Source organism: Peromyscus leucopus, chromosome 1 (assembly GCF_004664715.2).
Source record: "Peromyscus leucopus breed LL Stock chromosome 1, UCI_PerLeu_2.1, whole genome shotgun sequence".
NCBI lineage: Eukaryota > Metazoa > Chordata > Mammalia > Rodentia > Cricetidae > Peromyscus > Peromyscus leucopus.
Genome location: NC_051063.1, coordinates 135,552,569 through 135,570,362, shown reverse-complemented (window position 1 = coordinate 135,570,362; position 17,794 = coordinate 135,552,569). Strand labels below are relative to the sequence as shown.

The 17,794-nt window shown below is 40.0% G+C and overlaps 1 pseudogene; it reads left to right on the top strand.

Annotated features, from left to right (window-relative positions):
* Positions 1-708: 708 nt before the first annotated feature.
* Positions 709-8,720, top strand: LOC114699887 (annotated as a pseudogene).
* Positions 8,721-17,794: the final 9,074 nt, after the last annotated feature.

Below are 17,794 nucleotides of genomic sequence, written 5' to 3'. Positions count from 1 at the left end.
AGTCTCCATTTCCTTAACCATGAAACTAGGGAATTGAGGCAAGATTGAATTAGTGTCCAGTTGAATCAATGCTGGCTTTGTGACTAAAGACAATTCATTTAATTTTCTTCTTCAGCTTTTCTAAGCTATTCTGGGATGCTGGATCTGTTCATTGATATTTTGAAACTCAAATTCCTTATTGATGAAACTTTATAGATAATTGTATTTACCTCATAGTGTTTTTGGTATTAGAACTAATATATGTAAATATCATAAAATAAGCAACCAACGGATAACAACTTTTGTTTATTTTGATACCTACAATGTATTTCTCCCTCAAAAATGTAATAGATTGTCCTGTGTTTATTGTCAGTCTTTACTTAATTATATAAGAAGCTGTACTGATAAGCAATTATGTCCTAAGTGGAAGGGAATGGAAGTTTAAATTCAGCCTGTGTATGTATACATGTGTTTATACATTTGTATTTTTTTTTACAAATATGTGCATAGGTACATGAGAACACATTTACATCAATCTAAACACATCAATCTAAAGATGAGCTGGGAGCTTCCTCCTTCATATCTAGCTTTTAGAGAATCAGAAGTTACTGTGCAAAAGGATGAGGTAGAATAGGCATTAATGGTCCTACCCATCTGTGAACCCTACCAACTATGATAATAACCTCTTAGAAAAAACATATTTACTGATGTAATAGGAGCACAACTGTTATGGGGATAAATAGCAGCTCTCTGATTGGATTTGTGGCCTACTTCACAAAAAAGGTAATTCATGCCTGGTTCTATAATCCTGATTTAAAACTCACTGATGAACAGATCTTATGTCTAAAAGGGAAATTACTATGTTTGCTTAACTAAATTGATATGGTGTCAAACTGCCTTCTAGATATGTATGTTCATGACCCTAGCCTTAATTCTACTCTCCATCTAAATCAGAAAATTTTCTCTTTGCAATAGATTGCAGTGAATGCCAAGATTTATGGCTGCTCAAGGTGTTGAGAATAAGTAAAAGCTGAGTGCTCAGACCTAACAGGTCATTTTTACCACTCTGTATATGGCTCAAGGAACAACAAATACATAGAGAAGACATCTACAATGTCATTTTTCTGGTGGGACAAAGCCATTGCAGTCATGAAGTGATAGCATCTAAACTTAGTTCTCCTGAGAGCCTGAGATGTTTTGCCCAAAGCAGCAAGCCTACCCTCAACCCAAATTCAGGGACTCTTGTCTTACCACGTGTTTGCCCCTCCCACTCATGTACCTACCATCATGTTCCTACCCTGATGTCATGTGACTGATCTAAGGGAGCCCTTACCAGAGCCAAAGAGGGGTCAGAAGCATGTTCTGGAACCTCTAAAGTTGTAAGCTACATAAACCTCTCTTTTAATATAAATTATCTGGCTTCAAGTGTTTTTGTTATAGTAGTTGAAAACAACTAATAAATCTTTGCATTTTAGATCCAAAAATTTACTTATACCAAATAGATCTGCCATGTAACAATGAATATAACTTGAAAATGAAAATGAGGCAAGTTTTTCTGTGTTATTCTCACACACCAATATCAATATGAATTGACTATTCCACATAGATTCTGAGATTTTTAAAGTTGGTAGCTGTCATGTAGCAATTTCCTCTTTGGAGGGAGTCAAGATGAGTGTTCATCAAGAAGTAAACAGAACATATAAGGCTCAGGAAGGTAAGTGAGTGTCAAAAGTCCCAGGAAACTCCTAAAATTTACTGGATTCACACAGCCCCACTGTTGATGAATTCCTAAATGGTCTTATCAAATAAAAAACACAGAGCCAGATATAGGGTTGAAAGCCTTAGAGAGATCAGTAAAATAGGGAAAGCCATAGCTAGCCTTACCTTACCAACTCTGCAGCTTCCTGTTTATCCACATCTATATGCCTTGCTGATCTGCCATCTGATTTTCATCCAGCTACATCACTTTTTCTTCCTGCCCACCTCTGTCACTTTCTGTCTGTCTGCACAAACCTCCAGACCTCCATGGTTAACTAGCATTGGAATTTAAGGCATGTGCCACCACACCTGGCTCTGTTTCCAGTGTGGCCTTGAACACACAGAGATCCTGCCTGCCAAGTGATAGGATTAAAGGTGTGTGCTAACATTGCCTGACTTCTGTGTTGTGGCTGGCATTTTCCTCTGATTTCCAGGCAAGCTTTATTTATTAAAGCACAAATAAAATATCACCACATTTCAGCACAAATAAAACATCACCACACCACACCCCATTGTTACAAAGGCATTAACAATGCTGCTGAAGAGAGGGGACTCTCTGAGCAGGTGAATCATTTGCAAGGCATGTCAGGAGCCCAGGGATATAGCCTCGGTGAGGTGTCCCCCATGCTGGGCTGGGCTTTTGGTAACACTGCTGCCTTTGTGTCATCCATGTTCCTGAAAGTAGTCCTTATCCCACAATATTGTAAATAACCCAATAAACTCACTGGTTCATGAAGCTACACATAAGTGGGATCATTTCACTGGTCTGCTTTTGGTGCCCTACCTGGGGTGAGTAGACACTATTTGCCCATGCCTCTCTAGGGAAAGTGACAACAAAAGGAATAATAGTGACAACTAATTCAATCTCATGCAAAAATCATCTCTATCCAGTCTGTGACACCGTTGTGACTTGTTTATCTGACTATTTTTAATGGCTTTTCACATATCCAACACTTAAAGCAATTAATAACCATGTGCTATAAATGTAATGACCCATGAACATGTACCATGTCTCTCACTAGACAGAAACATCCTTGGGTCAAACACCGTGAGATATTCAACTTAGTATCCATTATATATACATACTATGATATAGGTATTAGGATGTGCATAAATAGTTCTGAGTCTGACTGAATGAAAAACCAAGTGAACCAGTAAAATGATTAACAATTTCATAAAACACTTTCCTATTTGTATTGGTTGCTTTTGCTTCACTGTGATCAATATACCTGTGAGAAACAAAGGAAGAAAAGCTTGTCTGGGCTCATAGTTTCTGAGAGTCTCAGCCCATCAAAGTGAGGAAGGCATTAAAAAGTACACAGAAGGTGGGAATGTATGGCAGAGACTCCTTGTGATACTGCAGACCAAGAAGCAGAGAGCCAGGCTGTAACCTTCAAAAGCTCTCTACTGACCTAATGCTGCCAAAGAAGCTTCATCCTAAAGACTTCAAAACAGTTGTCCAAGTTAGCCCCATCAACTGAGGAGAAAAACAATCAGAACATGAGTGCGGGGATTGAGGGGGTATTTCATAATTGAAGTTTATATTCAAAACATAGCATTGCTTTTACTGGTGCATATCCATTCCTATGATTTAAATATGAAGGAAAAAAACTCACATGTGATTATACATGTGAGTAGGTACTCAAAGAACCACATTGCCCAACAACATGCACCTCTAATCCCATATCCTCTAATACATATGCATTCTAAGCACTTCACTATGAAATGGTTTTTCCAGGTCCATCTATTATGCTATGCTGGACAATCTGTACAAAGATTAAAACGTCATGTATTGTGTATCCACATATGTATATTTTGTTTATTCAAGATTGGTAGCTTTTAGTCCTAGAATTTACAGCTTGAGTACATCTTGAGTCTCTAGTTCACAGACAGATAGTGTGGGAGGCTCTTCAGGTGCCATAGGAGAACTGATTATTGGAGTTCTGCTGCTCATTTTTGTTTTCCCCAGACACCTAAGTGCCCTCAGATCCCACCACAGTTTATCCTAAAGCATGTTCATCAGTGCGTTTACAGAGGTTCTAATTAATTCTTTCTAATTGCATAGCGTTTTCTCCCTCCGTTTCTCACTGCTGTCCCTGCCATGGAAACAAGATGTTCCACCTCTGGAGACTGCCCTGGTAAAAGCCTATTAATAAATAATTAAGTTTGGAGGTTCCTGCAGTGGCGAATCGTGACGAGAGATCACGTGGGAGCCATCTCCATGGCAACTTACCAACAGGCATTGAGCTGCTATTTCTCTCCTCTGCCTGGCATGAGCAGGGCAAAAACACAAATTAAAGAGATTCAATTTTTTGTGGGATTTTCCCCCCATTTTCCTTTCTTTTGAAATCATCTGCCATTGCCTTTAAAATTAAAAAAGAAACACTATGAGAGTGTGATGGAAGTCAACAGCAGCTGTGAAAAACCCTCAGCACTGTTCCCAGCTCATTTCTTCTGGAGAGCTTTCTGTTCTCACCCAAGCCCTACCATACTTGCCTAGAATGTGATGGTTTAAATGAGAAATGTCCTCCATAGGCTCATGGATTTGAGCATTTTGTCCCTAGTTGGTAGCATTGTTTGGGGGAAGTTATGGACCTTTTAGTACATGGAGCCTGGCTGAAGTAGGTATGTCACCTGGAGTGGGCTTAGGCTGTTTACAGCTTCATCCCACTTCCAGTTTGGTCTATTGGCTTTCTCTGTGTTCAGATATAATTTCTGAGCTTTAAACTCTGACCCCTCTGCTATGCCCCCCCACCCCTGCATTATCTACCTGGGCTCATAATCTCAAATGAACTCTTCCTTCTATAAGTTGCCTTTGGGAAAGGTATTTTATCATAGCAACAAAAGGTAACCAATATACCTCCTTCTCTATGATGACCTCACCAGGTACTTCTGCCTGCTATGCCTCTGGCTACCACCTTATAGTTCTTCACCAACTTTTCTGATTCTCTCATATTAATTGCTGTACTCAAAGTAAAAATATTGGGAACACAAGCACATGGATTTGAGAGGGAAGCAGATTTGGCCCATTAGAGAGATCAGGGAAGAGTAGAGAGTAAGAGAGCAGGCAGGAGGGAAAAGGATATCTGCTCTCTCTGCTCTGTTGCTTTTGTATCTACGTGGCTGTTGAAGGTAATGCTTCTTTCCATAGCTGGATTTTTTATTGTCATCCAGCTGTGCTATACACTTAGATGCCCTTGCCCTACTCCTTTGCTTTCTGAGCCCTGACCATTCCTATGTAGGGAGTGTCTCCACTGAAACCTCTTAATTTTAACCAAACTCTGTCTCCTACTGGACCTGTAACTCAAACTATTCCCACCTTCATCCTGTTTACAGAACAATGGCTACACATTTCGTGTTCTCTGTGATGGTTCCCTAGAATGAAGATTGAAATTACGGTTTGGGGGTTATCTCAAAGGTCAACTGAGTTCAGTCAGGATGTGGACATAATTTCAGGCAGCCACAACTCCCGTTCTTGGCATTTTTCATCTTGCAATGCCAATCCTCACAACATTATTTTTAATGAAGCATTTTAATCATAATGGTTTATCACTTGACAACTATCCCAGAGTTTTCTCCATACTTTTCTAACATCTACAGTAATAATCATAGGCAGTGGTTGATGGTATTCTAAGCAAATGACAAGGCAAATCTGCAGTAAGAAATAGCCATGTATGAATTTGAAAGTGCATCTATACCAGATATATTGGAAGATGTGTGGCAAGTTCCAAACAAATCACTGCTTCTTGAGCAAGGACAATTGTCATAGTAGAAGTTCTTAGCTCCACCCTAAGAAGAGTAGAGCTGGCTCCTCACAGCTGGATCCTCTTCGAACTCCTATTTCTTGCTCCTTCTGAGATATGGCTTTACAGAGAGTTAATTTTCTGTCCTACCCTCTAGACATTGCTCTCACATTATTTGTATCATAACAGTGTGTGTAAATCCTACAGGAGAGGACAACTCAGTGAAAAAGATTACCTTCCATAAGATCCAGGCTTTTTGTTTCTTCCTTTGTATCTCCAAGAATATTTTATTCCCTGCTTTGGGAAGCAACCTGTCTCTCCCTGCCATCTGGTCATTATACTTTATCACTGGGTCTTAGAAACTTATCAAGTGTGTGTTCTCTGCCTGACAGGACTTCATTCCAAGTGATCCTTCCTTTATTCACATGTCTACACTTCTGTCTAATTCATTCTCCCATCTTAGTGTTATCTGTGATTTCTGAGATCTTCTATTGGCTTTCCATCCTTGTTAGCCTCTGTGTGATCTAAAAACAGCTTGACTGATGGATTTCACTTAAAGTAATGGGCCTTCACCCCAGATAAGTACTTAGAAGCAGCAGATGAAAATTTGCTTCCCTGAAATGCAATAGATGTAAATCAGATTAATTGTCTCTGTGACCGTGGGAACATCCTGGATCTCATTTTCCTGCCTAAGTCATAGGGACTTGCAGGTTAACTTTTGGCAGTCAAAGTGACTGGGACCAGCCATTTGTCAACAATAATTGCATTGAAAACAGAGAAGGTAGAAAATTTTGACAAGTAGGTTATGCTTTGCTTTCCAGTAAAGAAAATTCCAGTAACTTGGCCCCTTTACCCAATTATTTTCTCCTCTACTATACAAAAGTTTCCATATGTGAGCACAGGAATACAGGGGCTCTTTTTCTTCTCCCGTTCCACCAGGAAAGAAGTAAGGTCATGAAACTTCAAGGTCTTCTCTTATAAATTCTGCAATTTCAAACTAGAAATTTTATAAACAACCACCAGCCTTAACCTCTTTTAAACCTTAAACCTACTTTTGCAACAGGTGAAATCATATTAGGAAGATTTTGTTAATAAAAGTAGAAAAGCATATATTAATATAAATAATTATAACTATTACTTATAGAAGCTCCATTGATAATAGTCCCAACTGGAAATGTTCACATATACATTAACAGGTGATTAAAAAATTGTGATTGTATCCATATGAAATATCAAACATTTCAGTAATAAAGGCACTAACTATTCATGTGAAAAACTGAATGAATCCAACAGTAATTATGCTAAGTGAGAGAAGCTAAATACAAAAGGTGCTATTGGTACAACTTCACGTGGATAGAAGTCTGTAATGTGTGGATGATTTGCTAGAGCCAGAGAGTTGATTGACCATAGCCTGGAACTTGAGCTGGCTTGGAGTGAAGTCATGCACATGGAGAGTAACAGGATAGGAAAGACAGGGTCTGGGGTAGGTGGATCTGTTACCTTTGTTGTGTTATTAGTTGTGCAGTTGGCTTCACAGCTGTGTACACTTGCCAAACTTAACCACGCTGTGTGCTTCAGATATGTGCAATTTACTGAAGATTAATTATGTCTCAATTAAGAGCAATTTCAAACAGAGATTTATAGTCAGAATACTTATATTAAAAAACCTCTAAAGTGTGTGATGCTGGCAATTTATGAAACTTCCTTATTTATGTCTGGGTTTCTATGATGGTGATAGGGAAATAAATTTAAGGTGTAGAGGGTGTGTGAATCTGAACTTGTTGATAATGTGAAGCACTAGAAACAATAGCTAATGTGTAGTGAGCACTGCATGATGTTGGTTGCTTTCATACATATTATGTGTCTGGAATTTATAACTCACTTAACCTCTAAATAATCCAGTAATGTGCTTAATGTTCATCACATACACCCAGAATTGACTTCTTCTGTCATAGAGTGAATGAAAAAGATGTGATTGCTTTTATAGATTGTCATGTTGTCTCCCCAGTAGGCCACAATGCAGCCTAAGGCTGAGAATTGTCCTCATGTCCTCTCTGTAACAGGATCAACTAGAAAGAGCAGGGAGCAAAGAAGGATCCAGCTGAGGCCAGTTCATGTGCTTTTGCTTTTTATACCCCCACTCCTGAATAGTTAGTCACTGCATTTCAGAGTGTGTGCATTTTCTGTAAAATCCACAATTTTTCTCATTCGGGCGACTCTTTCTATTTCCATATTGTGGACTTACACTTCTTATAGCTTCTGCTTCCTATAACAAGGGAGGATAACAAGGTTCCATGATGAAGCTAGAAGTTCAGAGAAATCAAATATCACCTTTCAGCGATAGTAGATATAAGTATGGTGGAATGGTAGTCCTCTGCTTTAGAGTCCTTACCACTGCCTTTGTTTCATGACCTGGGAGCCCTAAATTGGCCAGGCTTCACTCCTTGTCCCCATTGTGACTCTGCCACTGTGTCTAAATCTTGACTTGTCCAGGGCCTAAAGAAGACCCTGGAGGTGCTCAACAGCCTCATCAACCTCAATGACTTCATCTATGAGCTCTGTAGGGACAATAGCTTAGAGAGTGTGAGCCTGAAGAGCATGGACACTTATGTCTCCTTGGTACAGTATACCCCGAGCTCCAAAGTCTCTGATAGGTGCCACTTCTACGGAAGACTAGCTGTGAACGTGTTCCTTGCCAGAATGTGCAAAATACTAAAATGTGGTGATAATTATACCTCAATACACTAAAGGATTAAGGTAATGGGATTCTTTAGTGCTAATATTTGACACACCAAACCAAATAAAAGTGGCAGGGTATGAAATGAAGTTAATGAATTTAGATGTTGAACATCTTGGAATCCCAGAACAAGAGTACAGCTGTCTAGTAAAGATGCCTGCTGGTGAGTCTGCACATATGTGCTGAGACATTCATCTTATTGGAGATGCTCTTATAATATCCTGTGCAGAAGTTGGGTGAAGTTTTCTGCAAGTGAAGAACTTGGAAATAGGAACATTAAGTTTCCCCTAGCAAGTAATGTTGATAAAGAGGAGAAAGTGGTTACCATAGAGATGAAGGAGCAAGTTCCACTAGCTTTTTTCACAAAAGCTACTCCACTGTCTCCTACAGTAACACCCAGTGTGTCTGCAGGGGTGCCCCTTGCTGTAGAGTATAAAACTGCTGACATATGTCACTTAAAGTGCCATTTGGCCTCCAAGATCAAAGATGAAGAAGAGCTTTAGGTGTTGAGAGAATCTGAGAATATGAAGCCCTTGCGGACTGCTTTTGAGATGCCAGCATGTTCTGAAGTCTTTTCTCTTAGCAGATTTGTACCTTAGTACATATGTAGATATCTTCTGTAAATAACTTATTTTTTTCCTCTCTCTGTTCTCTAAAATTTGTTTAAAAAATCCTAAGTTAAAACTGGTCTTGTTAACATAAACATTTAAGCCTTAGAATTACTTGTGAGTTTTTATTTATTTTAGTATAACTTCTTATTGATTCTTTGTGGATTTTACATCATGCATCTTAATTCCCTCTTTATATCATGCATCCTAATTCCCTCTATCTCCCTGTCCCTTTGTATCTACCCTCTGTCCTTGTAACCTCATGCTCTCCCCCAATAAAATAAAGTAAAAGTTAAAAGAAAAAAATCTTATTATGGGAGCTATAGTGTGACACAGTGAGTTACACAGTATATTCTTTTGTTCATACATCTTTACTTGTAAGCGTTAATTGCAACGAGTCATTGGTCTGGTTCAAGACCTCTAGCTTCTGCTACACTATTGATACTGGGCCCTCAAGGGGATTCCTCTTGAATATCCTATTGTTGCCCTGTCTCGTGGAGATCCTGCAGCTTTAAGTCTGCAGGACTAGCTCCTTTACGAGTTCCAGGAATTCATAGATGGGGTGGATGTTGAGGTGGACCAATTCACATCCCTGGTTCTGGGCCTGGGTTTTAGCTAGATTGGTCATCCTGCCAGATCTCCCTCATCCTCACCACCAGGGAGAGCTCTCCAGCACTGCCCCACTAGCTCATCCAATGCAGCAAGCAGCAGCCAGGGACTGGGCTAGTTCTCCTGCTCTCATGCCCTCAGGGCTGGCTCGTCTGCATCCACACTAACTGGTGTGTTTTTAGAACCAAAGGATCTTGACGCTAAATACAGTTTTAAGAAATATTTTTCAATTTGAATAAAGTTAACTGAATTTGTGAGGAGAAAATGAATAAACCTTGTTAGTATTTAAAACATTGACTAAAGCTCAGCCCACAAGGCCACCTGCCTCACAGAACTAATGTGAGAAGAAAGAGGGGCATTGAAGACAGAGCACTGATAACTGCAAACACCATCCATTGAGACATTTTAGGGGTCTCTACAGTATTAACCCAGACACCACTGGCTTTGGAACTGAGAGTCTCAATGTCTGAATCCAGCATGGTCACCAGACAGTTGAGTGCTGTTGAAGACAATGTATGATGTCTACAGGGCCCAGTTTCTTTATTTAGAGAAGAAATGATTTGTCTCCTGAGGGAATTCTGGTATACAATGATGTTTTGAAGGAGTCAAACTCTATTCTTATGGCCCCTCGTACTGCCCCAATCTCATTAAGTTCTGTAGATTCTCAAGAAACAAGTTGGAAAGGAAAAAAAAAAAAAAACAGTAGATGAGGGAATAGGAGGGAGACCACTGGGATAAACGGTCTCCAAGGGCGTTAGGACTATATAATAGCTAATGGTCTTTTCAAGGCTGCATGTTCTCTTTTCTAAGCTGAATCACTGTAATTACTAGGAGGACTCCTCACAAGTCTTATTCTCCAGAGATTTACTTATTCCCATTGCTTTGTTCTAGCCTTTCTGAACTCTGTCAAGCATGCTCTATTGGTAAAAGAATATGAAACCAGCTTGTAGAAGAGTATGGTAGTGATGATTCACCAGTCCAAGTTCAGTCTCAGAGGCTCTGCAGAACCCTGGAGCAGTGGCCTGAGAGGACAAGCCAGGTGACAGGATCCCTGTAAATGCACAAACCTAACACTCACTACAGGTTTCATTGTAGCCTTCATCTGCCCATCTACCTTTGTGAATGAAACCATTTACACACTTTTCTAACCAGGTAGGGCTCATTTCAAAGTTCTTCATTCCAGGAACTAGTATAAGGAGAGATGGCCCCATCACTTCCTTGATTTATTCAGAGGAAATTCAATGCATGAAGAATAATATGATTTCAGAATTACTCCAACATTGCTGTCCACAGACTGTAGCCTATCGCACAAACAAAACTGCCACCTGAATTCAAGAGTACATTTTATCAAAACACACTCATGCCTATTTCTTCACCATGATGTCATACATGAATACTTGCAACAACCACCATATGCCCTGCCAAGCCTATGATATTTACTAATTGACCCTGTCCAAGCAAAGCTCATCAACCTCCAGTCCAGGAGGAGAAGAGAATCATACTGGTGGTCAACTTTAATGCAAATGTGAAAATATTCAAGGGTTTGCAAAAGAACAGTTAAGTTTATTCCTGATGTTCTTAGCTAATCTGGGACGTATTTGCTTTCTTCAAATCAAATTAAAGAAGAAAGTCCAGGTATGTGGCTACAGCACCTTGGACCAGCAAATACAACTAATTACGTGTGATTTCTACAGTATATCTTTGTATTGAAGAAATGCTTCTGCCTTCATGGTCATTAAATTCTGACCCAAGCTCTCTTAAGGAGACATTAAATAACAAGATACTATCAATATTTTTCTGCCTTTCACAAACATGATACAGGGGGTGCTCTGAGGAGATGAGTGACAGATCATTGCGTTCTAATGGTTCTTATAAGAGCCTTTTTATACCAGTAGGTTTTAACTTCTTGATCCATTAAATCTTCAACATTTTATATATCAGCAATTATTGTGCCCATTAAGCAGATGAATATGAAGACTTAAATAAACTACAAGGGTTACTGAAACCCAAACCATTACAAAACTGATAGCTTTCTCTTTGTGTGGTAAGTGCATGGCTTTAATTGCACGTATTTGGGAGAGTGGAGGAGGTTTGTAATTTCAACAACAATTTAGCAATACCCTATAGGTAGTGTGTCAGTGAAAGAGCATTTTCCTGTGTTATGCAAGTTTCCTGGGTTTAGTTCTTTGTCCTAAAAAATTAAGAAATGTTTGCTAAATCAATAAGCCAAACACTAATTTCATAATTCATTCTGTTTTCAGACCGAAAGAGCTAATATAACCACTCTTTCTCATCATGTACATGATGAGACTTTTAGGAAGAGCTAGAATACAAAGGACATTGGAAATAAGAGTGACATCTTGCTAAATATTTATTTGATTCATATCTGAAAGTCTAAGAACAGGAATAAAGCTGAAATTATAAAACAAAGCGACAAAAACCAGACAGTCAGTAATGCTCAAAGGTGTATTTCAGTTGTTTGAGGTCCCCTACCTGCTCCCATTCTCCTCTTTTGGGCTGAGGAAGATAGACCTATAAAATTATACTTATAGGTATAGGGATTAGCATTCTCACCAGCAGGCAGCTGGTATGTCTGCGGGACCCTAACACTGGCCTGTTTAATCATTGCAGATCACCAACACAGCCACAAGGCATCAACAGTGAATACTGTTGTTTTCTCAAGAGAAGTCATTTACTAAACCCTGTGGGTTACTGTCTCAGGATTACCTTGAGGAGAACTTCATCAGCAGATTGGAAAATACTTCCTGACTAAAATCCTGGTCACGTGTCTTGAAACAAATATGACAAATACAGGAGCCAATATTATTGATATTGTTTCACGTGATTTAGCCAACAGGCTAAACAGTGGTTCATAGAAACTGGGACAGAAAGGTATTGGGCTGTGAAAGATAGTAGAGAAGGCATGCCACATTTTTTAATTGGTATAGAGATGAAAAGGGGTAAGTCAAAGTCTTCTGTAATCTTTGTGGAATAATCAAGTTTTGAATGTCATGAGAAGCCAGGAAACTAAGCACCATTGGGTTAATTAGACTAGATTAATTAAACAAAACTTGTACACACATATATATGTACATATGTGTATATGTATGTATGTGTGTGTGTATGTATATGTATATATAAGTTATAAATTAACCCTGTGGAAAGACATTCTCAAGCCTGAGGGAAACTTCTTCTCAGCGATAGATGAAGAGATCATGAACAGCTGCATTTTAACTCAAACAGATCAGAGGAAGCCACGATAGAGAGGAGCGGCCAGTGATTGGGTTAAATGTCCAATGATGTAAAAAGAATGACGTGTAGCCAAGACACAGAGCTATGTGAGTAAGGTCCAGGGAAACGGAGATCCAGCTAGCTTAATCTCAGTGGAGATAGGTTCTCTTACTGAAGCTTTACCAGTGTCACAGCTTCTGGCCTTGGGAAAAGCATAAGCAGTACTGGTCCATGTTCCTTTTGAGAAAAGAAAACACATGTGGCCTTTCCATCTCTGTTTCCCTAAATGTGCCCTAGTTCTGATTTTGAGATCCCTGACTGTTTCTCATGGTGTGGCTTGTTTCTCCCAGAATGCACTATTTGCATTTTTCCAAACTATTTTTCTTCTTTCTATTTCCTCACCATGTTTCCAAACCCTCCAGGTTCACTCTGCTAAACAGTTCAGCATCCTTGTCAAATTTAATTAATACACTGTGTGTTTCCCCCTCCACATCATTAGAAAAGATGCTGAATAATATAGGGTCCATGTGATTGTCCTTCCAAAGGGCTGTCACTTCTGCTCCCTCCCCTCTGCATGTAGCCAGCCGATTCTCAGCCACTGCAATTTCTCACCTTCAAGTCCATTTAGATACCCCAATGGGCTATCTCTTGTGAAGTGCTGTATGTAATGCATTAATAAAGTCAAGACTGGGGACATTCACTGTATTATAATTGTCCTCTCATTTGCTAATTAAACCCAATAATGAAGCTGAAATTTTTCTGGCAAGGTGCCTTCCTTCATTACTAATGCTACAACTGGTTTTATAATTTTTATTCTTCTTATTTAGATATACAGAGAGAGAGAGAGAGAGAGAGAGAGAGAGAGAGAGAGAGAGAGAGAGAGAGAGATTTGTTATAACCTGAATATTTTAAAGCTGTTAAGAAAATTAAAGTTTAACTGTAAGGTTGCTGATTATGACCATACTGTAAAGAATTATTCAGAATTACAGTAATTACTAAACCCCAATGATAGTTAAAGCAGAGGCTGGACAGTATTGAGAGCTTGGCTCTCCGTTGGGTTTTATAGGGCTGTATTAAGTGAGAATTCCCATTGAATATCACTCCAATTGCCAAGGCCAGCCCAAAATCCCTTGCGAATGATCAATGGCTTAAATGAAAGGATAGAGAAAGGCAACTATCACAGCGAGCTTTACAGAGGTGAAATCAACTTTAGGAAGAGGCTGGGCAAAGATTTTAGAGTGATTGCCATGAGTTCTGGTTCACTATATTATTGTAAGATTCTAACGTATCACCACCTGGTGATTGCTAATGACATTTAAAGAGAGATAATGATGCCTGGTCATTTCCAAGTTACTCAGTGAGCAACTAAGTACTGAACATTCTCATTTTTGGAACCTTCAGCCAAATAAAATGATAAAAATGGGGAAACCACACTTCAAATTTTGAATTTTGATCTCTTCCTGAGCTGCCAATATACAGTATAATATTTTCTCGGTTCTCCATCACTGCAATGAGCCACTGCTCCCAATCAGTCATATGACAGAGGTAAACAACTGATAATCTTCAAAAACTGTGCTGTTGAGCTGGGATGTTCTGCAGGTGAGGCACATTTGCTTTTTTGCCTGCTGTTTTTATTTCACAATGGGTTCTTGGCAAAATGCTTCACCGTGACATGTAAAGGAGCATCTACATTTTTACCATGGTATAGGAGAATCTAGAACCAAGGGGATCCTTGAAATAATCAGCATCTCCTGGGAGGTCACATAACATTGCCACCTGCTTTCACAGTGAGAGTTTTCCTTGGAGAGCATTCTGGGAAGTGGGGCACAACCAAAGAGCTGAAAGGGAGTCCAAACTGAGGCTGCACATAGTGCAAGGAGGGTGTCAAGTTGAGACTTGAATAAGGAAGCAAATGCCAAGGGAACAAGATTTATTTATGTACTATATGAAAAACCTTATATAGTAATGCAAGAACATCTGGAAACCAAGAAGGGGTTTTGGGCAAGGCCTAAAGTGTAGCTGAACTTTTTTTGTGTCTCACCTGGCCTGCAGTTGAGACAAATCTTTCCCACTCATGTCCCTCAAGTAAACACACAGAGGCTTATATTAATTAAAACTGTCCAGTCATTAGCTCAGGCCTACCACTGATTAGCTCTTACACTCAAACTCAGCCCATTTCTGTTAATCTATATGTTGCCACATTTTCCGTGGCTTTATCTGTGTGCCATTACATGCTGGTACCTGGACTGTGGGCTAGCATTTCCTGGCTCAGCCTTCCTTTCCAGATTCTCCTTGCCTGTTTATCCCTCCTATACTTCCTGCCTGACTACTGGCCAATCATCTTTTTATTTATCAACCAATCAGAGCAACACATTCACAACATACAGAACATCTCACAGCAAGAAAGCCTTCTTCTGTACCACTGAGATGACTCTGGAGGCAGGACATGCACTGGGAACACTGGCGTAGGACTGGCATCAGGAACACCAGAAGAAACTACTTATAAAGGGGTAGGGAGGTAGCTCAGTGCAGAACACATTTGCTATGGAAGCCTGAGTACCAGGTTTTGGATCCCCAGCACCCACATAAGTGCTGGCCAGATGTGGCAGCTGTTGGTAATCTCAGACCTCAGGAATGTAGCTAGGATCACCAGATCAAACTTGCTAGCTAGACTTGCTAAACCAGCTAGCTCTCTTTTCAAGTGGAAGACCCTAAGCAATCCAGAAAGACACTTGACATCAACCTCTAGCCTCCACATGCCCCCCCCCCACACACACACGCATGCATACACATGTGCTCCCACACATACATACACACAAATATATGCAGGTACAGCAATAGGTACACATGACCTACCAAACCAAAATAGCTCTTTGTAGTTTGTCCTTCTGTGCTTTCTATTGCTGTGATAAAACACTGACCATGAACAACTTGGGGAAGGAAAATGTTGATTCCCAGTTACAATCATCACTGAGGGAACCCAAGGCAAGAAGCTCAAGCAGTAGGCAAGAACTGAAGCTGAGAACCAGAAGTAATGCTGCTTACTGGCTTGTTCCTCATGGCTTAGCCAATTTGCATTTTTATCACTTGCTTGAGGATGACACTGCCCTCAGTGAGGTCGCTCTCACATCAGTCATTAATCAAGAACTATCCTCACCCCCCAACAGGCCAATCTGATGAAGGCATCTTTTTCAAGTGTGGTTCCCTTTTCTTTTTGCCAGATGACTCCAGCTTGTGTTGTGATGACAAGAAACTAACCAGCACATGGTTCAAAAGAAAGTCAAATATGGCCTAAACTGACTGATGTGGGAAAAGACTGTTCTTAGCCTTTTAAATGAAAAGTGAGGATGAAGGGAGCAGGCAATGGAGGCTCCTTTCCTCCCCACCTCCCAGCTCCTCCATCTGGGCGATTGGAGCTGGTGCTGCCACTCACCACATAGAAAACATCTGAGGAAATGGATCTGGGGAACATTTATTAAATTGGATCTCAAATAAAAATTAACCAGAACTTTTTAGGTTTCCTTGTTCCTATCACTTATATAAATATCTCCAAATATTGTTCTCAGAGACATTAACCCAGATTCTAATGAGGTAACAGGAAAATTGTACTGTGCTGGCAAAATCCAGGTAGACTAATTCTAAAGTAAGATGTTCAGTTAATTCTACATCATGCATGTGTGGAAAGGTTCCACAAATCTGAAACTCAGGAGACAGTTCTAGAATAGCTGCAGAAGATGACAGTTTTCAGTATTTGTAGTCCCAAGGTATTTTTGCTCCTGGATTTAATTTAAAGCCATCAGCAATCTCACCAGCTATGAAGCCTGTAAGTTACAATAATGACTGGCCTTCCAAGATATACCCATGGGTGTTATAGTGGCATAGACATTATGAGGTAATAAACTGTTTTATTTATAGATGTAAGGGCAACTGTACAGGAGGAAGCACATGCCTGGTACTGTAAATCTGGCCAAGAACTCATGGTTGGGGAGCTCCCAGGCTGCAGGATGAACCTAGTACTATTATTCTGCCTAAGTAGATATAGTATCAAACTGCCCTCTAAATTTCTTTCTCTCTATCCCTAGAATAGTGCAGGTCTCAGACCTCATCAGAAAAGTCTGTTTTTATAATCGATGGTGGTTAATGCATGTCTTAGGGTTTCTATTGCTGTATAGAGACACCATGACCATGGCAATGCTTACAAAGAAAAAGCATTTAGTTGAGGTGACTTACATTTTCAGAGGTTGAGTCTATTATCATCATGATGGACATGGCAGCATGCAGGCAGACATAGTGCTGGAGAAGTGGTTGAGAGTCCTACGTCTCATAGGCAATAGGAAGTGTCCTCTGACATGAGGCAGTATCTTGAGCATATCTGAGACCTCAAAGCCTACCTTTGCAGTGACACACTTCCTCTAACAAGACCACACCTACTCCAACAAGGCCACACCTTCTTATTGTGACACTCCCTTTGGGGGCCATTTCCTTTCAAACCACCACAATGCAGAAACTCACAACTAGTCAAATAAATAAATAAATGAGAGACTACATAGAGAGTAAATGTCCATGGGATGCTCACGCACAAACGGGACATCTGTATTGACCTCACCTCAAGTCTGAGATACCATTGTAGACGAAGTGGCAGAAAGACTAGAAGAGCTAGAGGTCTGTGCCAGAACAGAATAATATCTTCTAGACATGTCGTCCAAACATCTGCACTCATGGATTCACCACAGCTGTGGTTGCCTCCACAAGACCTGCACAAGATCAGGCCAGTCAACATTGTACAATGGTGGGGGAATGGAACTCATGAGGCCCACTCCTCATGAAGGACCTATTGGCAGCTAATGACTGACTTCTGAGAAAGGAGGAGTCAATTTTCTTTAAATATGTGTCCCCAGCAAGTCAACCATGCTCCAGTAGAAGGCCTCTATCCCCTAAGTATATGGACAGCACAATTGGACCAATTGGGTTCCTTATGAAAGAGAATAACAGAACTTCCAACAAAGAGAAGTGAAGAAGTGAGGGGTGGATCTGTGAGGATTCATTGGCATGAATAGGGAGTGAATATCGAAATATATCATGTAAAACGGTCAAATAATTAATTATTGCATTTTAAATTTTATTGCATT